This window comes from Podarcis melisellensis (genome assembly GCF_964234715.1).
Source record: "Podarcis melisellensis genome assembly, chromosome: 1".
Lineage (NCBI taxonomy): Eukaryota > Metazoa > Chordata > Lepidosauria > Squamata > Lacertidae > Podarcis > Podarcis melisellensis.
The window spans coordinates 93,375,140-93,400,128 of NC_138528.1; positions in this window are offsets into that span (position 1 = coordinate 93,375,140).

Consider the following 24,989-nt stretch of genomic DNA (forward strand, 5'->3'; position numbering starts at 1 on the left):
TCTAATAACTATCCTGGTGGGGACCTGAGCATACTGACTCGTCTATTAACCAACCAGGTGAGTGCTGGGATGCTTTTATAGCAGGGGTGTCTAACCTGTGGACCTTCAGGTGTTGCTATCATCCCTGGCCATTGGTCATGATGGAAGTTGCAGTTCAGCACCACCTGGAGGTGGACAGCATCCCTGTTCTAGACCAGTGTTTCCCAACCTTTTTTGGGCAAAGGCACACTTGTTTCATGAAAAAAATATCGACGCACACCACCATTACAGCCCCGTGACGTCAGCGCGCAGCGTCACGCCGGGAGGGACGCACGAAAGTGTAAGTTTCAATTTTTTCCCCTCCCCCTTGCCTTCCTTCTGTGCCAACCGCCAAAAAGCCAAGAAAAAAGCCAAGACTTTAGGGCAGCAGGTCGACACGGAAGAAGCTCCTACCTAAGGACAGGTGCGACGGCCGTGTCCTCTTCTGCCACACTTGGCAGCCCTGCCTCACAGTCGTGACTCCCACCCTGATTTCTCCCCGCAGTCTGTCCCCCGACCTCTTCTGAAGGCTGGGGGGGGGACAAGGGCTTTTCTTCCGACCCCCAGCATTTTAAAAAACCCCGGGACAGCGGAGGACTTCTCCGCTGTCCGGGGCAATCTTAAAATGCTGGCGGGTGGCATTTTAAAATCGCCCGGGACAGCGGAGGACTTCGCTGTCCGGGGCGATTTAAAAGCCCCTGGGAAGGCAGGCAGGGGGGACAAAGATTTTCGCCCCCCGCCCGCCTTCAGAAGAGGTCCTGGACCTCTTCTGAAGGCGGGCGGGGCGAAAGCCTTTGCTCCCCCCTGCCTGCCTTCCCGGGAGAGCGGAGAAAGGCAGCGCGTTTCTCCGCTGTCCCGGACGGCTTTTGAAGGCAGGCTTTTGAAAGCCGTCCGGGACAGCGGAGAAACGCAGCGCGTCCTTGCCGCTGCCCCCCGACTTGGCTGGAAGGCTGGCGGGGGGAGAAGCCTGCTCCTCCCCATCGCCAGCCCCGCAAACTCGGGGGACAGCGGGAGAGGCGCAGCGCGCCATCCCGCTGTCCCCCGACTTGGCTGGAAGGCTGGCGGGGGGAGAAGCCTGCTCCTCCCCATCGCCAGCCCCGCAAACTCGGGGGACAGCGGGAGAGGCGCAGCGCGCCATCCCGCTGTCCCCCGACTTGGCTGGAAGGCTGGCGGGGGGAGAAGCCTGCTCCTTCCCGTCGCCAGCCCCGCAAACTCGGGGGACAGCGGGAGAGGCGCAGCGCGCCATCCTGCTGTCCCCCAACTTGGCTGGAAGGCTGGCGGGGGGAGAAGCCTGCTCCTCCCCATCGCCAGCCCTGCAAACTCGGGGGACAGCAGGAGAGGCGCAGTGCGCCATCCTGCTGTCTCCCGACATGGTTTGGAGGCTGGCGGAGGGCTTCCTCCTCCCCCAGCCCCGCAAGCTCCCAGAGCGATGCCAAAGCTGCGCGCAGCTTCGGCATGGCTCTGGGTCCCGTTCTGGGGGAGGGGGAAGCTCGGGCTTCCCCCGCCCCAGCCCCACGCCTGGCGGTGGGGGAATAAATTTTTTCCCCTTTATTCCCCCCCCCGCCAATTTTTCCCGCGGCACACCAGGCAAAGTCTCGCGGCACAGTAGTGTGCCGCGGAACACCGGTTGGGAAACACTGTTCTAGACAGCTGATTTCCTGCAGATTGTAACACTGAGCGGAAAATAGTGGAGGAAAGAATTCAAATAAAATATCCCACTTGTTACAGGGGGTTTAGTGCTACCATCTCTGTTTAGATTAGCAGCTTCTCCACCCACACAGTTCCTGCCCAGCCCATTTAGACTCAGGGCGATCGTGAGGAATGTATGTGCCAGTGGCACAGATTTAGGACGTCTGTCACCCACAAAAGAGCTATTGTTGTATCTCAGAGCAATTCTCTGGAAACAGCCAGAGGAACAATTTCCCTCGATTTCACCATCTGTAAAACTGGCATGAATTTTATTTACTTCAAAAAAAAACACGTTTGGACATTTAGAGATGAAAATCACTAGGTGGCAGTATGTTTGTTTCTTAGGGTTGATGGAACTCTTAGAAGAATGTCAGAGCCCAGGACTAAGAGACTGGTCAGAATGATTATATTTCACTAGATCTTGAGGATATGTGGTGGTGTCTGAATGCACAAGCCAGAAGCGTGATCATTGTCTTTGTCATGTACTGACTGAATGCAGAGGAGTAGTGGAAGAGGTGACAGGGCTTAGTGAGCAGGAAGACACTGGGGCAGAGAGCAGTTCAGAATCAGGGGCAGAAATGGAGGCTGGAGAGGAGGGAGGCCAAGAGGCAGAACTAAGACAGGCTGCTGAAGAAGGGTCTCCCCCTCCTGCTGTGACAAGTTCCCCTCCACTCTGGTCTCCCAGAACCAGAAGAGCTATGAAGAGGGTGGAGCAGAGACAGTTGTATCCCTAGAGTTTTAGGTTTCTCAGGAAGGATCTGGGGGAGGAGGAGGCTTCAACAACTGTGGGTAGGTGGGGACCTTCAGTCGTCACAACTGCCTCATTGGCTCAAGATCTAAGAGGAAGAGTTGCTGTACTCACTAGGCCTGGCCTCAGTGTGTGTGTGTGTGGGTGGGTGGGTGGGTGTAGAGTACAATGCCTCCTTCCCCAGCCCCACTCCCAGCTGTATGTTTAATTAGGTTTTTATTTTTGAAAAAGTATCCCAAGTAAACAGAAACCCTGCCTGCACACTACTTCAGAACTGTATCTAGGATGGGGTGAGTGGTTCCCAGGTCAGACCAGGGCTGGTCACCCGGATCCCTGGGTTGAGACCATGAGGCAGATGGAGGGGGCTGTGCTTAGCCCTAATTGCTATATTATCTCCAGTATTGTTATTTCTTTCTTTCTTCCATAAAATGTATATACCACTTGATTGGAAAAACAACCATCACCACTTCAAATGTGCTTCTGGATAGCAGTTTCTGGGGAACACGAGTGAAGAAAGTGCAGCTGCCCATAGGTCCTGCTTGTGAGCTTTCCATAGGCATCTCTTTGGCTACTGAGAGGACAATGCTGGACTAGATGGTCTAATTCAGCAGGTCTCACCTTACATTCTTATAGCAAGCAACAAAGCTAACCTTGCCACATATTTCAATGACCCTTTTGCTGATGGTATTTTCTTGCCATACATTTGGTTGACTCAGCAGATTATGGATTTGTGGTAGTCAGGAGCGAAACCTAGGCAAATGAAAGCCAATGAAGGACACCATCCACACAGCTGGATATTATCTATACATGCACCACAGATAGATGTTGCTGATCTGGAAAGAAAACAGTTAAAAGTGGCTGGGCAAATGGATTCCCAGGTACACAACAACTGACCCTAGCCAGACATAACCAGATTGCTGCACTGGGCTGAGGGCTGGCATATGGAAATTCTATGCTCTTCCTTTATTTGCCATTATTAGTTCTGTTTTCTTATTCCAAACCTTCTCATTCGAAGGAAAACACTCTCTGGCCTGTTTTGTGTGTGTTTTTGTTTTTGCTAAATCACTGGCATAAATCCCTAATTAAAACATGTGATTTATGATCACAGATGAGTAGTAAATATCAGGAACACAACACCTTGTTTGCTTCTGGCTTCAGATTTGTAATGCAAAAATACCTTGTCAAGTTTTCTTTCCTCTCTCTTGTCAATCAGCTGGATTTAATTCCCTCAGAATGATAATTATACATTTTTTTTTTAAAAAAAGGATATAGATAGATAGCTTATTGGCAAGCATTCTGCATAAACAGGAAACTAGATTAGTCTGAGGCCTCTTCTGCACTTTCTTTCCTAATAGTACAGTTATGAGGACTTGGCTACATAATTATTTTCTAATCAGAAGGATACCAAGAAGTTCTGGGCCAGAAGTTGCCGCCTTAGTAATTTGCAGCGCATTGTTCAATAGACACACACTGATTGTACAGCAGATCCTATCTCTGACCTCTGCAATTGAGCAGGTCTTGTGACCAGAACCTCTGCACAGGCAAACTGTAATATAGCTAACAACAACGATACATCTGCACAGCTTTTAAGGTCTCTAAGCCATACATACATAAGAGAAAGTTGTGCTGCTGATTACCACTGACATCACAGACACTAACCAATAGGTGCCCATAGCGTATGTATGACTACATTTCACAGAATGCAATAGAGCAATCTGGTGATGAGCGGAAAGGGAAACGCTAGCACATTTTCCCAGCAACATATTATTGCATGCCTGGAGTTCTTAGAAAAATGGAATTGTGAGACACAATTGGGAAAAGGCATTTAGAATAACCTCAACAGAAGAAAACTGAAACTATGCAAGTGGGGCAACCTTTTTGATAGATTCAACCACAAGGAAAAGCTTATGTAAAATATTGTGTAAGTCAGGGGTGGCTAATCCTCTGTTTGGAGGTATGGTGTCTTCCTCCTTATGTCACAAGATCCAACTAAATTTGGTAGTGCTAGCAAAATGGTGTGTGTAGATAGACAGACAGACAGACAGACAGACAGACACACACACACACACACACACACACAAAATTCTGGGGGTGCATGGAGAGGTTTAAATCTAACATCCTGATGGACAGGCACACTACCTCTAGGTGGCCAAATTGTTTTTGACCCCCTCAATATTTTTTGGAATGGGCCAGGCCCCCTCAATGCCTTTTCTCACGGCACAGAGGTAACTGGGCAGAAGATAAAAGGGTTGCTTAGCATTTGCAATGTGAAGGAGGAAGATGCAAGAAGTTACCATGGCAGTGGTCTGTATACAATGGGGGGCGGGGTTTACAGAAAAGGGGAGAAGTAGTCATGTTGAATGTAAAAGTGGGTGCAATGTGAGGCTATTGAATGGAAGAGAGAAGTGGCATCAATTATAGGGTTGGGAAGTTGAAATGAGTGCTTAGTGGTTGTGGGTGGGAAGAGAAACCTCTAGGAAGTTAATATGAAGTAGGGGGTTGGCGAGTGATGTGAACAAAGGTGCACCCCCTAGACATATATCTATATTTATCTTTTTATCTCTCACTGCTGTTTTGGTTGCTGTGATTTGGTGATTGCTTTGGTCTTAATATGCTGTTATATTTTTTAATTGGCTTGTATGTCTGTTGTTTTGCATTTAGACTAATGTAAACCATGCACCGTTTTCTCAGAAGTAAATCCCATTATATCAGTGCAGCCTCCCCCCCTAGAAAGTATGTTTAGGACTGCAGCCTTAATTTATATTCAGTCCAGATTTCCTAGCAAGCATAGCATTAGCTGAGCACAACAGTGCTCACAACAATGGCTCTTTGAAGCTGGAGCAAAACAAGAAAAATGCTTAAGTTAACAGTGATTATATTTCCCAAGCAATTATAAGATACAGAACATTGTGCTCAAGATTTCTTCGAAGCTTCTGCTAACAGACAGGAGAGAGGTTTTTAACTGAAAACTAGGATCTTAATTATTAACACACCTATCTAACTTTCACCAGGCAGATATTCAATTAACCTCCCTTTGGGATCTTCCGACACATCAGATCAATGGAAAGACTTCCCCTGACCTTAGCAGGAGAGAGGAGGCTTCTGTTCTTAATTTGAATCAATGGGAACTTTTTATTTTTTTAATGAAAGCCTTTACTGTAAATAGGAATCATCAGGAGATTCTCAGTCAGGGACAGCTTCCTTATTGTCACTGGTAAGAGCCACTAGATCTAGTGTGGGAGACCCAGGGTGATCAGCTGCAAAGACAGCCAAGACCAGGCATAGGCAAACCCAGCCCTCCAGATGTTTTGGGACTACAACTCCCACCATCCCTGACCACTGGTCCTGTTAACTAGGGATGATGGGAGTTGTAGTCCCAAAACATCTGGAGGGCTGGGTTTGCCTATGCCTGGCCAAGACCTTTCAGCTGCAAAGACAGACAACACAGTCCACAGCTGCATAGAAGAGAGAACCCTGCAAGGAGCTGCTTCTACTCTTGCTGAATTTTATCGTCTGTAGTTTCCCAAGAGAGATAAGGAGCCATGTATGGTTTATCTGGCTGAATAAACATTTTCTGGAGGGTCTTCTAAACGCTCAGTTCCTTAATACAGTAGTATTCTTCACTGATGTGATGGGCAGCTGGGCTTGCTCGAGTGTTGCTTTGTGCTTGTGCACAATTGGTGTGTGGATTCTGCATAGAGGATCTGCGTTGGCTGGTAAGCAGCGAGCCATCCATGTCTCATAAACATGTGAAACAGCAGTGTATTTTCAATTCGCAGAGCATTTCCTTAGATTCCCTTCTTTACCCTGACACTAAATTTGGTCCTCAGGAGGTTGGCACTGCATCTTCAAGCTCGGTAGTGATCAGTTAATGCAAGGATCCAGTCGCGTGATTTTTGGCCCTGTGAAGATTCATAGCCTGGTCTGTCTACCCAGCTGCTCAAAGACCTGATCCACCATGTGAGTTCCCTCCCTCATTGCCTCTTTGCTGAGATGCCAGCTTGCAAACATTCACCCATCCCAGGCTGGGTCAGTGTGTGTTGTCCTTAACTGGGAAACCCCGGATGGTGCTGACTTTATTAGAGAGTCTCATCACCCTACGAGACTCAAAGTACGTAGCAACATTTGCTTTGAAACACTGGAGAACGAAGCAACTACTGAGACTATTGAATCTGTCCACCTGCAATTTAAGCCATAAAACATCCAAGTAAAATGATTTGGATATGTAAACTAGAAATGGGCTTAGAAGGATTTACCCAAAAAAATCAGTGCAGTGAGCTGTCTAACTACATGTTATTTCCTTTTAGACATCACCTAGATAGCATTAAGAAAGGAAAAGATGGTTAGTGCTTGCCTAGGTATAGTCAGAGGAAGTAAACAGTGTCCTTCATCATATGACAATTTTGGTAGCGTTCCAAAAGAAAATGTTCTTTAGCAGAGCTCTCAGACACCATGGAGTCAAATGCAACACAATAACATTGATGGCTCAGTTAGCAGATCTTAAACTTAGTGCCATCTGATAAAGTCAATAAAGCGAGGTGATTTGAGTTTAGCTGAAGGAAACTACAGTAAATGACTGTGCTGAAAGGCAAAAAAGCTTTACGGAGGGAAGAAAATGGGACTGTAGATCTGCTTTTGCTGTACAAACAATAACTAAATGCAGTTGCTGGGTGAAGCTATCCATCTATTTAGTTGATTTTTTTTTCTCCAGCATTCGAAATTACTTACAGATTTTCTGCTGTGGGGAAAGAATAGTAAAGAAACCGTATTCCATACCAAATGGAAGAACGAGAAAAAGCTATTGGGCTTAATTTATCCCTGTTTCAATACCTTCCAACCGCTTTTGGAAATCAACCGCAAATGTACTCCGCTGGCACAGCTTCAGTATTTTTCCAAATCAGACCTTCTACCTAAGTAAATTTTGAAGATTACTTTTCTTTAGCATAGTGCTGGTAAGGCCAAAGTCATGGGTTCAGACCAGCTACATATTCCTGCATTACATGACTAGATGATCCTCAGAGCCCTTTCCAAGTCTACAATTCTACAATTCTATGATTCTATTATTCTTTCCAGTCAGTCAATTAGCCAGCTGAGCTGCTGCACCTCTGCAAAACATGCAGCACAGGGCCACCTTGATAAGCTAACTTGATCAGCCTTATGTGAAGGACCAGAAACCTGCTGGATTCTGAAGGTAGCAGAGGTTATGCCACACTGGAATGAGTTTCAGTGGTACCTCGGGTTACAGACGACGCTTCAGGTTACAGACTCCGCTAACCCAGAAATAGTGCTTCAGGTTAAGAACTCTACTTCAGGATGAGAACAGAAATTGTGCTCCGGCAGCGCAGTGGCAGCGGGAGGCCCCATTAGCTAAAGTGGTGCCTCAGGTTAAGAACAATTTCAGGTTAAGAACGGGCCTCCAGAACTAATTAAGTTCTTAACCAGAGGTACCACTGTATCTAGGAATGCTGCCTAAGTTAGATAAACACCTGGCTGCTAGGATCAACAAATGATGAATATTAACTTGGCACAAGAAGATTCAGGCACACGAGGACCCTTGATAGCACTGGCTCCAGATTTCCATATGTTACATCGCAAGGTCAAAAGGTGGGTAAATGTTGACATTCTCAGATGAATTTTGTGAGCATCCAAAAACTACAAAATACACTGGTGAACATGAACAGCCACCTAAATATAATGGTGCCAGCTCAACATTCATATCTGTATGCCAAAGAGAGAAGGAATGTTTATATATTTTTGGACATACTCCAAAGTTGACATTCAATGTAATATCTAACCATAGATGCACAGAAAAGCGATACTTGCAACAGAACTAAAAGGTCGAGAACGCAGCTTTAATAACAGTTCTATACAGTATTGCTTGATGTTTACAGACATAAATAAGTTTACTTACAATAAATTTTTCGTTAGAGCATTTTTTAAAAGAAAAAGAACCTTTTATAATAAAAACCACTTAACAGAGAAGACATATCTTTTCTTTTATAAATGAGACGGCTGTGTGCATGTTTTTATATTTAAAAACTCTTCAAAATGAACTTCTTTTTATTAGCACCAACCCAAAATGTTTCAAAATAGTGTGAAAGTTTTCAAGTTCTCCAGCTTGTGAGCTGTATTGCTGCACTTTGGTTGGCCTTAATAAAGGCATTGACTGACTGAGCGTTTCTGAGGCTTTCTCACCTTTATGGACCAACATGGTTGCCTTTGTTTTTGTTTTATGAATGCCATTCATGTTTTCTAGTGTGTAAGCAAGGGATAGGTACCTCACTGTGAAAACTACGGTATATCATGCCTTTCCTCAACTAGTGCTTGTGGACCCTGGCATAAAGCTTCCAGTAAACTAATCAATAGTACTCCTGTGAAATTAATTCAGAGTAAATGCCAGGGCTTAGCCTTTAGAAATGTGAAGTGATAAAGAACGGGGTGCTTCTGAGTTTCTGTATAGTGCTTTTCCTTCACTGTCAAGTAATTCCAGGCAGCCTTTGAACCCTTGGGAATAGGATACATTGTTTCCCCGTCTGGGGATGACTTTTCTAATTGTAGAAACTAAGTAAATGTAAAACCAGCAAGGTTTTGGCTCTCTATTCGTAATCTTGTAACTGTTCATTGTTGTGTGTGTGTTTTTTTTAAATGCTATTTTATATTCTTCAAAGAAGAAGAATAAGCTAAGAAGATCCAGTATCCAGGGTAGAGATCCCTTTCGTTATAGCAAACCGTGCCAGTTAAATATCTAGTGCCAGTTTGATGTATTCCAGGTGAAAGCAGCACACGTAATCTACTGAGCAATACTTTCTCTGGAGATATCCAGTACAGTGGTACCTCGGGTTAAGTACTTAATTCATTCCAGAGGTCCGTACTTAACCTGAAACTGTTCTTAACCTGAAGCACCACTTTAGCTAATGGGGTCTCCTGCTGCTGCCGCGCCGCCAGAGCACGATTTCTGTTCTCATCCTGAAGCAAAGTTCTTAACCTGAAGGTACCACTGTACTGGGAATTTTACAGGTAGGTATCCATGTTTGTATCTGAAGAAGTGTGCATGCACACGAAAGCTCATACCAATAACAAACTTAGTTGGTCTTTAAGGTGCTAGTGGAAGGAATTTCTTTATTTTTTTGGGAATTTTACATTAAGAATGTCTCACTAGGATTTTTGTTTTTTGGTTTTTTGTCTTCCAAAGCCTATACTCAGGCAACATAATGTGGTTTCAATTTTGTCTAACTGTCCTTCAGTTTATTATCTTTGAAGTTAATGGCAGAAAATAGCTACAACTCCAGCTGAAGCCTTGGTTCCTGCTGAATGAAACCAGCGCTGTTTGTTACTTCCTATACCAGCTCGGGTTATGTGATGGTAGACTAAGGTAATGCGGTCACAGCTTGATAAACCACTAATTTGTTTCAGATGAGAGGTAGCAGTAATGCAAAATCGGAATCAATTATCTAGGAAAGGAAAGATTTACATCCCAGTGTTATTTGGATTGGGTGACTCAGGAGATAGATAATATGTTTCAAAATGAGCAATTTTCTACACTGTTGTGCTTGATATAAAGTGCTGGACTGGCACATTTTTGTAGTATCAGTGTTGGCATCCAATAAGCAACTTGAGATTACAATCTTAAATTTGTTTTATCCTCATTAAAGTGTTTGGCACTGGAAAGGATGCATGTTTCGTCTTTTCTGTTCTCATTACCATTTCAAACTTGTCCCTGGCCGTATTACTTTTGTTTCAACTACAATTTCATTCTACTTTCGTTGAAAAAAAAGAAAAGAAGAGAAAGAGGCTAACATCTGAATCAGACCCTTGTTTTCATTTTTTTTAACAAAACACCTGCCCTCCGCAGAAAATACTACTAAGCATCCATTCGTTCTTTCTTGACAATGCTGTTTATCAAAATGATTTCATACAATTTCTCACAATATCTTTGTTGAAATGTTCATTGTGCTAAACATCTTTCTAAACATCGAAGGGGGAAGGGAGCCAATAACTTAGTTCTCTCCTTCACCCCCAGACAAGTCCCTCCATTATTTTATTGTTTGTTGGAAAAATGATCTCCAAATTCCACCTTAAGTTTCATATGCAACAACCCATTTCATTGCCCACAACCCATGTCAATAGGTCACAATGACTTCATGGATGCCTTGTCTCACTTCCAGATGGAATGTTTTCGTGACCTGGCATCCGAGGCTGCCCAGCTACCAGATCTCTTCCTGGAAGATCTTTGGGAAACTGGACAACAGAGGAAGTATTACAGGCACTTGCACCCACCACACTGCAGGCCTATACAAGAGCATGGTCATCTTTTGAAGGCTTTAGAGCCACACATTGTTGCTCTCATAGGCACTCCGCTGATGAATCTGATGTTCTAAAATACCTGGTCTTCCTCAAGAGGAAAGCTTGCCCGTTAAGACCATGAGCACCCACAGGGCAGCTATCTCCTACTTTAGCAAATGCTTTTGGTTGCCAGAACCCTGTAATACTTTCCATGTGAAAAATCTAATTGTGGGATGGTGCCGCCGCAGGCACCCAGCAGTGCCAGACACCAGAAAAGCCTATTACTCTTGAAACCCTGTGGCTGATTTGCGACAAGTTGCGCAGTGTATGTTGGTCCTCCTTGGAGGTCAAGTTATTCCGAGCTGCTTATTCAATGGCATTTTTGGGGGCGCTGAGTATCAGTGAGTGCACTGAGGGTGCGGCATCATCACTCCATGCAGGTCTGTGGTTTAAGGATCTAAAGTTCCATGAAGGCCTCTTGGAACTTAGTATATGTTCTTCCAAAACCAATCAATTACTCAGGGGCACTGTCCTGACTCTGGCCCCCTCCCCACACAGTGGCCCTTGCCCCACCCGCGATCTAAAAAAAAGCAATAATTAAGGATTTCTGGAATTCCCACAAGACATGAGAAAGGGACCAACTCCTGGCAGGGGATGTGGGAGGAGTGAGTGTTTCATGGGTCCACTGGAGATATGGGAATATGCAGGGCACAGGACTCCTATAGCTAAATGTTTCCTTTTTATTTTGCAATATTGAGTTGGGTTAGTGACTTGGCAGGGTGCCTCCATAGACAAATTATTGCAGAAAGCATTTCCTGGGAGTAGATTTGAAAAACCACTGATCTAAGGGATCAGTTTGCAATGTATTTGACCCCTCCACTCAATCACAGTGATGTTCAAAGCGAGACTTATCATCTTGGTTGTCTTATTGGAATCCTCTGAGTTTCAAAGGTTTGTGTAGTTTACTTAACTCCTTCGAGCAGAACTCAGATGTGCTTTGGGCTTATATAGATAGAAATTTCATCCATCACAAGCAAAAAATAAGAAGTGTGATTCTTTCAGAAAGTTTGTAGCTACCAGGTCTCCTGCTGGTTATTGATGCAGAGGGATTACAGGGTATTGGTTTATAGACAGTGGAATCAGTAAATTTAATAAAGTCTCTCCTGTAGTTAATCAAAGTAATTAACACAAGGGTGCAGAGGGGAACAGGAAGCAGTGCAGTTTGGCTGTAGGAAAGCTGGCTGGAAGAGAACTCATCAGTGCATGATAAACTACTTAATCATTAGCAGAACTTCAAAGCCATAAGTATTTATTTACATTTATTTTCTGGCTGCTTCAAGCTACATCACATAATAAATGTGCTTCCTTAAGGACAGGGATGAACATGTGTTATCATTTGGGACTGCGGTGGGCTTCTACATGAAAACCTTCTAGCCATTGAAGTGTCTTCTCGCTTGTGAACCTGACAATGAAATGGATTAGTTCAGCTAAATGCAGGCTGAATGGAAAGGGGCTAGCTTTGAGCTCACATACATGGCCTAACTACCCCGGGTGAAGTTGGTTGTCTGTACCATTCTTTGAAAAGTTAGAAAAAATTCACCATACATACCATGCTATTTACCAAAGGGAAATCTTGTAAAGAATATGGCTGGAGAGTTGAAGGAAAGCGTGTGGTCTAAAAGAAATGACCGCTGTTCAGAATATGTGGAAAAATCTGAAAACACCTTTAAGGAAAAGTCTGCAAACCTTAGAGGAATTTATTTGGATTTGGGCTACCTCTCCTTGAAGACCTCAAGGTGTTTAAGCTCTTAAACATCACAATTCCAGTGAACTTGGACTTTTGGCCCGTCATTTCCCCATTGCTCCAGGGTAGTGGTGAAGCTAGAACGAAGCACCATTGCCTAAATATCTCATATATTAAGGGCATGGCCATTAACAGTGGTAGTTTTTGACTTTTTGTATCTTCAGTAGACATGGAAACTACTTAGCCTGTTAAACTGAAAGTAGTCTTTTAAAAAGTGGATATATTCTCAGGTTGGATCCTTCTGTTTGCAGGGGGAATTGAGAACTAGTAGAAGCTCCCTGCTGGAGGTAGGTTCTGGGACAACAGTTTTAGTCCATTTCCACTTTTCTCTGCAACTGCCAGGGCTCCCTCCCATGCATTTTTGGAGAATCTCCCAGAAGCAAATCCCAGGGCAAAGTAGAAACTGGTGAAAATCACCACCTCACCCATCTGGGTATACCCCTGTATGGTTTTTCTGGAGTTACACAGCATTGGTAGAGCATTCTATAAAATGGGGGGGGGGGTGTTATATCAGTTCCATATTTTATGTTGATGTTATATTACTTGACATCATTTGATAACTGACATGGTTGTGTATAGTATTAAGTACCTGACAGCATTTGCTAGGTGATATGCAGTAGGTTTCACTATTTGACAATTGAAGTGATAGCATTTGGTACTAATAGGTGACATGCTGTAGTGTCAGTATCTGGCATCTAATATGTCATTGTGTGGTGTAAAAACGTCTTTTTGTATCCATTTGACATGAAACCCGAATTGAACAGTTACATATGGAATGCTGAGATCAAATTTTTATTCTGAGTTCCGAGGCCCCTGATTGAATTCAAAATCCAAATCTTGAGTTATAGTTTTTAATAGCTTTTTTTTAAAAAAAACACACACACAAAACAACAACAACCAGATGTTCCCATTTTATATACAGTGGTACCTTGGTTCTTAAACTTAATCCGTTCCAGGAGTCCGTTTGAATCCCGAAACCGTTCGAAAACCAAGACGCGGCTTCTGATTGGTTACAGGACCTTCCTGCACTCAAGTGGAAGCTGTGTTGGACGTTCGGCTTCCGAAAAACGTTCGCAAACCAGAACACTTACTTCCGGGTTGCACCGTTCAGGAGCCGATTAGTTTGACAACTAAGCCATTTGAGAACCAAGGTACCACTGTATTTTGCTTCATCATTCTAATAATATTATTAGGTATGTTATGCTACTTATACTATAAGTGAATGAAGGCATTATAATTGGGAGGATTATACTTGTCGTATTTCACTTTTAAAACCTTCTAAAATGGGACGGAGAATTTGATACTTAGCCCACTTAATGAACGCTTGGTTGGGCTTCAGACACTGATCTCCTTTGCTCAAATCCAATAATGATGATGATGATGATGATGATGATAATAATAATAATAATAATAATAATAATAATAATAATAATTTATTATTTGTACCCCGCCCATCTGGCTGGGTTTCCCCAGCTACTCTGGGCGGCTTCCAACAAAGATGAAAAAATACACTAAAATACCTGCTTAGGTTCTAAAAACAGCACAGTTAAGAAAAGTTCAGTCTCAAGCACCTAGTACATTTGATAGACCCTTGTGCTCAGGGCTTGCAAATTTTCACACAGGAGCACTCACTTTCACGTACATAACATGCATTTTTTTCTTTCTCTTTGGCAAAAATCTACCAAAGAGGTGGTACATTTGGCTTTTCTTAGTTTAAAAACTTTCTTTCTAAACAGCAATATTCATTATTAAAGTGTATCATCATTTATTGAAGCCAGCAGGGAGACATATTTTGAAGACAAACTATGCAGGTTGTAGTATTATTTACGTAAGATGCAGGGTTGAGATCCACACTGGGAATGAACAACTTCAGAAGCCTTCCAAATGATTGAGCTATATAATGGATTTTCCATCTCTTTGTAACTACTAGAGATATGGCACATCTTCTCAAAAGTAATAAGAACAAAGTTGATAACGGAACATCTTAACTTTGATAAAATGGGTTATGAAGCCCGGAGTGCTAGCTCTTTAACAGAAGCATGGAACTGAATTTCAGGAGCTTTTCCTCCACTAGAGTTGAGTATGTAGGATTGTAGTGCACTTTTGTGAGAAGAGTTTTCGAACTCAAGGAAACAAGCAAAAGCATATTAGCAGAAACCTTTTTTTGTTAGACTTCTCCACTCGGCCAATCTCCCATTCTTCAAGCAACAAAGGAATAGCTTTTTATTAGAATTTCACAGCACCATTCCACTGGTTATTGGAATAAATCAAACACAGACTTAAAAGAAAGCCTTATAAAATGTGTACCAGGTCTCCTGTATCATAGTCCTAATTGGGATTTGCCAAGCTTTCTGCTGCACCTCCTACAATAAGCTTGATTCTTCAGGAGTGAGAAGGAGAGGAAGGGGAGTTTAGGAGGACTCAATTTTAGTGTCACCCAGAGCTCATGTAATTTAAGAGGCAAGAAAGATGTCTTTATAATGTATTGTTATATTTGAAATAGAAGATCCATGCAAATAGACGGAACATTTATCCTAGGCACTAAAGAAGCAGCCAGGGACCAACTGTATCACTTTTTTTTTTAAGGATTCGGCATAATGTGTTTCAAAAACAGCAAAGAAAAAAGAGGTATCTTAAGACAAACTATGAAGGTGCTGCTTTGCTGTGTTTGTGTCTTTCTTGTCCACACTCACCAACAAAGAAATGAATTGATAAAGAAATAATGAGAGAGAAACTAAAATGCACTAAATATTTACAGTATTTATCCAGCCCAACGTGTTTCTATCACAATCTGTTTCAACAAAAAATAAAACTCTTATGTTACCTGCGGCTTCATGTATCTGATGAAGTGGACAATAGTTCACTATATTTGCTATAATAAATATGTCAGTCTTTTAGATGCTACAAGAATCTTCACTATAAATCAGTGCAACACAACCTATTCTTTTTAGGGATGTGCATTCACCACAAGATTCAGCTTTTGGGTCCAAAGCCAATTTTGCTTCAGAAAAATAAGGCATTGTGCCTCCTCCACTCACCATTATGCCTATAATTCCTCGTCCCCTTTCACAGAATTGGATGAAATTAGCACTGGCAGCAGCATATGGATGAGTGAAAACAAAGAGCAGCAAGCAGTTGCATGCCGGAATCCAAGCTGTGGCTATGGGAGAAGCAAGACTATCTTGAGGTGCTAATGCTATGAACCCCTCCATGAGAGACTCAGACTGTTGTTTTTGTTGTTTAGTTGTTTAGTCGTGTCCGACTCTTTGTGACCCCATGGACCAGAGCACACCAGGCACTCCTGCCTGCCTCCCGCAGTTTGGTCAAACTCATGCTGGAAGCTTCGAGAACACTGTCCAACCATCTTGTCCTCCATCTTCCCCTTCTCCTTGTGCCCACCATCTTTCCCAACATCAGGGTCTTTTCCAGGGAGTTTTCTCTTCTCATGAGGTGGTCAAAGTATTGGAGCCTCAGCTTCACGATCTGTCCTTCCAGTGAGCACTCAGGGCTGATTTCCTTCAGAATGAATAGGTTTGATCTTCTTGCAGTCCATGGGACTCTCAAGAGTCTCCTCTAGCACCATAATTCAAAAGCATCAATTCTTTGGCGTTCAGCCTTCTTTATGGTCCAGCTCTCACCTCCATACATCACTACTGGGAAAACCATAGCTTTAAGTATATGGACCTTTGTTGGCAAGGTGCTGCCTTGCCGTGGCAAAGGGGCTTGAATAACTCAGAGAAGCTATGAACTATGCCGAGCAGACTCAGACTGTATATATGTGTAAATAGAACATATATCATAAAGACACCACAGTTTCCACACTGTCCATCATTCCAAAGGGAACACAAACCCTGGATAAGTACCTGGAACCCCTTGAATCTCGTACTGCTCAGAGATTGTGCTGGTACGCAACGATACCTAAGAAAAATATTTGCTTTCTGCTTTGTGTCTACAGCTGGAGCACCATGCCATACTCAAGGTCTCGCTTTCTCTCTCTCGCCAATTCACTTCCTACTTTCAGAATTCTTAAGATAATTCGAATTTTCTAATGAATAAAAAGTAAAGGATGGACAATGCAGGTCTACAGTCTTGTTCTCATGATTTACCATCCAACTTTAATTGGAGATGCCTCTTCTCCCCATCCAATCTCATAATTAGGCCTGGTAGTACACTGGAAGCTGTGAATAACTAATTCCCTTTTGTAGCCCACTGAAAAACATACCCCGAGGTAATGCTCTTTACTAATTACATACTGTGCTGACCATGTGAGTTGCTGACTATCCTGTGGCAGAATTGTAGAATTCCTACTGCTTTTCTATTTAATTGGAATGGGAAATGGAGAGGCTTATACCCTTTGTATTGTAGAATCATGAAAAGTTTCCCATAGGCTGTGTAGTAATTCTAGAAGAATGACAGGGCAGTTTAAATTGGTTTGATGGCTTGTTGCTTTGCTTTTGTAAAACAATTTAATGAGTGCTAAGACTGTGTTCTCTGCAAGCTGATGGTGTCAGTGAGCCATATGATCATTTTTATTTTTAAAAATATTTATTATTTATACAATTCCATCAGTGTGCTTGACATTTCCCAAGGTCCAAGAGGATAGGTCCCTGCCTCAGAGAGTAACAAACTAAAATTCAATATTGGGAAAACGGCAAAGGGAGGGAAATGAAGGCTCGGGTAACCAGGGAAGCAATATATGTGGTTGTTTCAGTTGAATATGCTTAGGCTTCGCTACAGGCACCCATATTTATCCTTTCATGTGTGACTTTCTGGAAGCAAGATGGGTGGGAATTGTCAGCAAAGGAAAGCTTCGCTGATGAACTGCCATCTTGCATATGCATATAGAAAACAGAATATGAGACACTCTAAGATAAATACCATGGAAATTAATTTACTGGATTTCTGTAGAAGTCACATTCATGCAATAAGGAAAAAGGAATAAATATTGCATTTCATTCAAGCATATAGATTTGTAATCAGGTTATTTCCCCATGAATATTCCCCTGCAAGCATTTAATCACGGAGGAATACTTGTGTTGAATTAGTTCTCTCTGTTTTGCAGCTCCTCTTATGCATTTCCTTATTTGGCCGTGCAAATGCACAGACACCTTACTCATGCGGTCATGACCTACAGATCATCTTGTGTAGGTCTTGTGTAAGCCACCCAGAGTGGCTGAGGAAACCCAGCCAGATGGATGGGGTATAAATAATAAATTGTTTTGTTGTTGTTGTTGTTGTTATAGTGTCGCATCATCAAGGATCTCTCCTGGTGGACGGATGATGAATGCTGCTGGCGGCTTAGAGTGTGTTGATGTTTCATCTAGCTCAGCATTATCTACACTGACTGACAGCTCCTAGCTCAAAACACAATGACAGCAGCTCTTCCTTGACAGTAGGGAAAAGAACTTTATTCAGGCTAATGAATACAGGCTTAGCAGCAAGCACAGGATTCAAAAGTGCATGAGCAAGGCAAGAGACAGATTCATAGAATCGTGGAATTGTAAGCACCTAGACAGCAAGCCAAGCTGGTTTGCAGGTCAATTGGTTACAGTTTTCCCCACTGTGGTGAGATGCATTGCACTTTTATTTAAATTATAGTACTTAATTCTAAATTTGCAAATCTGTGGCCTGTTTTATACTCATTTCCACTTTTTTGGCAATGCACACAGGGACACCCTACCAATCAGATTGTCAGATACTTTCCCAGAGATTGTGCCTGGGGCTTTAAAATCTACAAGGCATCAAACTGTAGACACTGCCCTCCAACACTATGCCTCTACAGAATGAATGGCCAAGTTCCGTAGGGGAGGAAATGTGTGTGATGAGAGCAATGGGAAAATGCACTGGGAACTTCAACAGTTTCATTATCTCTTGTGACACCAGAGCATTTTCAGGTATAAGTGTCATCTCTCAGTGAGGACCTGGTGGCAACTCTGCAGAAATAAATTAACTTATACTGTGTTCATCAGTTACTACAAATCTGTACCAGATGAATTTCATTTCTTATTTTACCTGTATTGGAGTACTTTCTCTCTCCCTCCCCCTCTCTCTCAAAACTGTTTTGTGTTTTTTTTTACTATTAAGTATTTCAGGTTTCTGAACAAAAGTGAGCGTTACTCTGTTTATGAGCACAACTAATAAAACGAACGACACTTTAAGTGCTGCAATTATCCCATCACAAAGGAAGAAATTTAGCATTGTTTCACATTGTTTCACAATTCTTTACTGTTGTTTTTATTTTTCCCTACTAGCCATTTATTTTCTTTTTTATTATATCTGTTTCTATTCTTTAAAAAAAATGCTATAAAAGGTTTTGATCTACTGAGAAATACATTGGAATATTTGTGATTCTGGTAACAACGGAGTTGGAGATGAACAAATTGTATGCCTTTAGGGGAAACTAGACAATAGAGCCAAGCTTGTATCTGCTCCTTCAATCTTGCAGTTCAGAACTGGAATGGAGCCTTAGGGATATAGAATAGATCAGAGTAATATAAAATACTTGGAATGCAACAAACATGAATACTGTGCCCCATGGTTCTCTAACCACTGTTAGCATGTAATTAGGTTTAAATTAAAAAAATGTAAGTGACTCATGTGTCAAACAGTCTTCTGTATGTTACGTTTTGTCTGATTTGTTTTCATCATTATTTCAACAGCAAAACTCTAATTTCTATATCAGGTTTTGAATCCCTAGCCCCTCATCCCTTCCCAAATGTGACATTCTGGCTTCAAGGAATTAGAGCAAGTTCTGTGTGTTTGGGGAGCGATGTGAGGAAAAGGAGTGTGTCTGCTCCTCTCAGAGCTGAGACAGGTAGTAGTCGTGTTTGTCACACAAACCCTGAAACTAACACATGGAAGATTGCATGAAATGGTTGTCACAGATGGAGTTCTCTCTTGGAGAGACCTTTCTTATCAAGTGAGTGAATTACTTGTCAGGATGGCTTATCGGGTGACAAGTTCATAGCTCAGTGGTCAATCACACCCTCAGTCTGTCCTTGTGCTCACAGAATTGCCTTTCCCTTCCCTTCCACTTAAATAATCAAAAACCTTCCTCAGGAGAAATACAACTGACTTTTGTAGGACTCTCCCCCCCCCCCCAGGGCATGTGATTTGGGAATTATAGAATTATAAAGGACTGCTTTAGATCTTACTGTTCCTCAGTGGCGTCATTATCTATGCACTACATGCAAATGACTCTTCGTGGTATGCATATCTTAAAAGAAAAGCAGAAAAAGATCAGGTCTTCATAAACTGGAAAGAGATGCAAGTCTGAGCCAAGGTAAACAATCTCCCATCAGCTTTTGATAGCCCACCATTCAGACAAAAAATTATTTGCAGGCTTACAAAAAAAAAAGGGATACAACCATAAAAACCACAGAGCTAAAATCTAAGACACACAGTGGCAAAATACAATAAAATACTGAATCACAACACTGAGCAGCATATGTTGTGAATCTGAAAAATACTTTAATAATCAGGGGAAGTCTGAGTAAACTAATAAGGTTTGGCACTATAATGAAACCTCAATTCTGTGATATCACAAGATGGCAATCCACTTCCCAGCAGGGCCTCTTCCAATGATCACAGGGGTCAACTGAGCCTATATAGGGGTCCTATATAGGGGTCCTATACTGGACTATGCTATATAAGTGGTCCAGTAGATAGCCTTGTCCCAAGCTGTTTCGAGCTTTATATGACAATAATATGACCTGGTTGCTTTGAGAGAGAATGCTTTCTAAAGAGAATCTCTCAAGCTAGCTTCTTTTCTCCATTCACAGTGGTCTACAGACTGGCACAGATTAAGGAAGTCAATGATTATATTCCAGTTGTGACAAGTGACTGTGAGGTGAAGAGCCAACCTCCAGGGTTGCAACTGTTAACAGTTGTTTGCTTTACATCATGAATAAATAGCCAAAGACAAAACAACAACAACCATCCTTTGGTCAGAAACTGTTCTCAGTTGGGTACCTAGTTTAAACCAGAGAACTGAAAAGAAAACAGAGACCTGTTGGCGTGACTTTTTGCATCCCTCCAACAACAGTAGATTACTCCCTACAGCATCTTAACATTAATTCTTTTGTATTAATATTTATGCTGTAATATCTTTTGCCAGTTTTAAAGTTGTTTGCACAGCAATAAAAGGACCCCAGTAGAAGGCAATTTGCAGTATGAAATAATAATGAAAAGCAATTAATTCTGCTGCTTAAAGATTTTGTTGCAATTTAATGATTGAGTTGAAACCAAAAGTTTAATGATTTGTATTATGGTACGCCAAGAGATTCAGTGAGGTTCAAAGTCCCATTAGCTAAGACATGATGTAAGTTCATTGTCCTAGACACTATAGCAACTCATTCTGAAGGTTTTTTTTTTAAAAAAATTACATTTGAAATGAAATAAAAAAGGAAGTTTTTGAAGGTAAGGAGCTTGAGAGTGTTATGATTTGCATGCAGTTATGTGCAATCATGACAAAAGGCTGCATTCCTGCCACACTGAGCACTGGGCATTTCAAAGTTGCTCCACACAAACTGCTGAAGTGATGCAAGAGCACAACAGAGTTATTAGTAGTTTTGCAACAGTTTTTTTTTTGCTATTGACATTGCAGTTAAGGTGGTTCACCCCGCTCTTTGCTGTTGCCCCTTTTCTGGTCTGTTTCCAAGGGCTGCACATTTTGTTTCTCCCATTGGATCTTAGCTTTTGTGTATTTTCCTGATTGGAACTGGCAACAAGAAGCTCTTTAAACACAGCTCCATCTGTCAGAGTCAGGTCCTACAGGTATGGTGTCATGTTTGATTTTTACATGGTGATTTGTTAGGTAGTCAGTAAGGGCATTACAGATGATCAGAATTCAGATGGTCCACTTTGCATGAAGCCCTTTGTCAGGACAACTATTTTACCCATTTCCTGTGGGGGTGGGTGGGTCCTAATTCTGCCTTTGTGAATGAGGAAACCTCCATGCCCCTTGAAATTAATGCCTGAGATGGTACATTGTATAATGACATCTCTCTCTCTCTCTCTCTCTCTCTCTCTCTCTCTCTCTCTCTCTCTCTCTCTCGTTTGTTTATTTAAATGTATGCCCTTCCCTTCAGTTAGGGTGGTTTTGCAATAAACCACAATGAAATGAGTAGCATATAAATATAAACTAAAGCCCACAAATGTATTAAGGTAGCATAAAAATAATATACAAGCCAGAATTGTCAGGGCTAGGTTGTGGGTACATTCTGGAGAGAGTCATGAAACAGGATCAAAGGGCAACTGTTGTCCAAGAGAAAGCAGAAGATGGGGTTTGAGAATAAGCCAGAAGGACCAAAGGACAAACCAGAAGTTGTTGTTATTATTTATTAGTTTATTTCTAACCTGCCACTTCTCTAAAGATCACAGTTAGAGCCAGAGAACAAGACCAGAAACACAAGGCATGGTGCTCAAGCAAGGCTGAGCTGCAACAAGAAGACCTCCCTGCCCAGAAGGATCCAATGGCTAGCCTGGGTGGGCAAAGCCAGTTCAGGCCTAGGCCCCATCTGCACTGTACATTTAAAGCACTTATACTGCTTTAAACAGTCATGGATTTCCCCAACTGTTCTAGGGGCGCTGCTGCATGAGATGGCCTTTTTGTGGTGGTTGTGAAATGCCCTCCTCTCCAAGGTGAATCTGGCTCCATCATTCTGGCAGCTGAATTAATGACTTCATCTTGTCTGGATTTCATCTTCTGCCCACTACCACCTCAAGGCAATGGTCCAGCTCTTTGGCTGCCTCACCTGATTCCATCTCTTACCCACACTCATGCTAAATTGTGAGAGCTGGTCCTGAAACAGGACCATCCCCTGCAGTTGTAGCATTTGTGAGGATGCTGAAACCATGTAGATGAAACTGTCCAACCCAATCGGTATGTGCTTAGCTGCTTCTTATTGAAACCAAGAAAACTTAGTAGTGCCTAACGTCAATTTGATCATAATTGATTGTTTGACTAACCAACCAACCATTTTAACACCAATGTATTGTCCTAGTTTTGGGATTTCGTCTTCAGTACCTTTAACTTTTATCCAACGAAGTGGAGCAGGTTTCAGGTTCTTCAGTGTGTCACCATTTAAAACAAATAAGCGGGAAAGGGTGCTTTCATTCCACAGTGACACACTGAAGAGGTTGAGTTGTGTGAGAGAGGGAAAGATGGGAATGAAGCTGACAGTGTTTCATAAGAACCAGTTAGCAGAAGCCAGTGCACAATGTAATATATAATCTTCCTACCACATATTCATCTTGTCAGAAGCTGACACGAAGCCATCATTCTGAAGCCGCTACTTCTGTCTGCTCATACATTACAGCTGCGTGTTATTAAGCTAGTCTTTTCCTTCGGGAAAAAATTACATCAATTCATTTCTGTCCCATACCTTTCACCTCTAAAATCGTTCAATAGCCAAACTAATAAAAGAACTTTTCTTGGGCAAAATGAGAGACATTACACTTTTTAAAATTGCCTAGAGATTTTTCATTGGTGTGGGGCTATGCCCCCACCTTGTATTAATAGAAAACTGTGGAAAGCTGAGGTGGAATGACTCCCTTCCCTTTCCTCCCCTTCCCTCCCCTTCCCTTCCCTCTTCCTTTCCTTTCCTTTCCTTTCCTCTCCCCTCCCCTCCCCTCCCCTCCCCTCACTTCAGTTTATTTCATTTCTCTCATACCTCTGATAACATAGAAGTGGCAGCTCCTATCCCTTGTATGCATTTGGAATAGAATAGAAACCACTAATAATGAAATTACATTCCCTGTGCAGAACTGCATTGCCCAATCCTGTTACATCAAGGAACACAGTGGCCATTTAATAGGTTTTTAAATGGTCATCAGCTTTGGTATGATATGAGGATTTGGCCAGCCAATCTATGGGGATTTCCTTGTATCATATTGATGTCTCCCTAGAAAAGAGACAGGGTGCTTCCACACTAGGCCTACAGTGTGGGATTTCCATGCTTCATTCACCTACTTTTAAAGGGGCATCTACATGATGACCACCCAATCATTGTCCATCTCTATTTCCCTCTGGGCTTCTTCGTTCTTTCTCTGACCACGGTGCTGAAGAGATATAAAGTCTTTGCAAGTGTAGATCCATTTAGTGCTACTTTTCTATCTTGTTTAAAAGGGCAGGATTTTGAAATGGAAAGGGGGCACAATGGGAAAATGAGCCTAGCATATCCTCAGCACACATTCATTATAAAATTTCTGACTCTGGGCAACGGGGAATGAAGATGATCTGTAGACCTCCCCTCCACACCCATAGCAGGATCCAGTGCTGCCCTCCCAGATATTTTCATGCCGCTATAAATAGTTGGTGTCACCTTAAAGACTTACATTTATTTTTGACCACACTGTCATATGGATAAAGAGTTGTTTTCAGTTGGCAGATTATATATCCATTACTACAGATTACGGTATCTATTTTACAGCTTAATCATGCGGAGGGGGGGACTACTACTGACTCCACTCATTGGATATCTCTGTGCAGTGGCACCTCGGGTTACATACGCTTCAGGTTACAGACTCTGCTAACCCAGAAATAGTGCTTCAGGTTAAGAACTTTGCTTCAGGATGAGAACAGAAATCATGCTCCAGCAGCGCGGTGGCAGCAGGAGGCCCCATTAGCTAAAGTGGTGCATCAGGTTAAGCACAGTTTCAGGTTACGTATGGACCTCCGGAACGAATTAAGTACTTAACCCGAGGTGCCACTTTATTGACTTGGATGTTTGAAAGGGAAACCCTACAGAGAATCATACAATTGTAGAGTTGGAAGGGACCCTGAGGATCATCTAGTCCGACCCCTTACAATACAGAAATATGCTGCTGTCTCATACATGGATTGAACTTTCAACCGTGGCATTCTCAGCACCATGCTTTAACCAACTGAGCTATTCAGGCAGTAGCTTCTCAATTATAGGCTTCCACATTCCTTGTAATTGCATGGATTCCCACCCAGTGATTTATGCATGTGGGGGAGGGGGGGGTTGTCTGTGAAACTGATGTGTAAATAGCAAGGCCAAAGGACTGTGAAAAGCAGTGTATCTGTACCATAAGTATGAAAAGCACCAAACATCAAAGAATCTTGGATTAGATTTCCACACCCTCTCACCATACACTAGTTTCTCTACACACACAAGGCAGATAATCTTCAATCCAGTAAATCAGGAATGGGGAATCTCAGACCTGGGCCAAATGCAACCCTTCAGGTCTTTGGATCCAGCTCTTGGAAGTCTCCCCAGGCCACGCCCCCTCTCCCTAGACCACGCCCCTCCCTGGGCTTGCTTTGCACCCTGAGTGTTTCTGCCTGGCTGGAATGTGCCTTTGAACTCTGGAAATCCCTCTTACTTTTCTGCATGGAGGATAGAGGGGGGCAGGCGGCCTATATAGGAGTGTGTAGAAACTAGCCTACCATACATTTACAGTGGTACCTTGGGTTAAGTACTT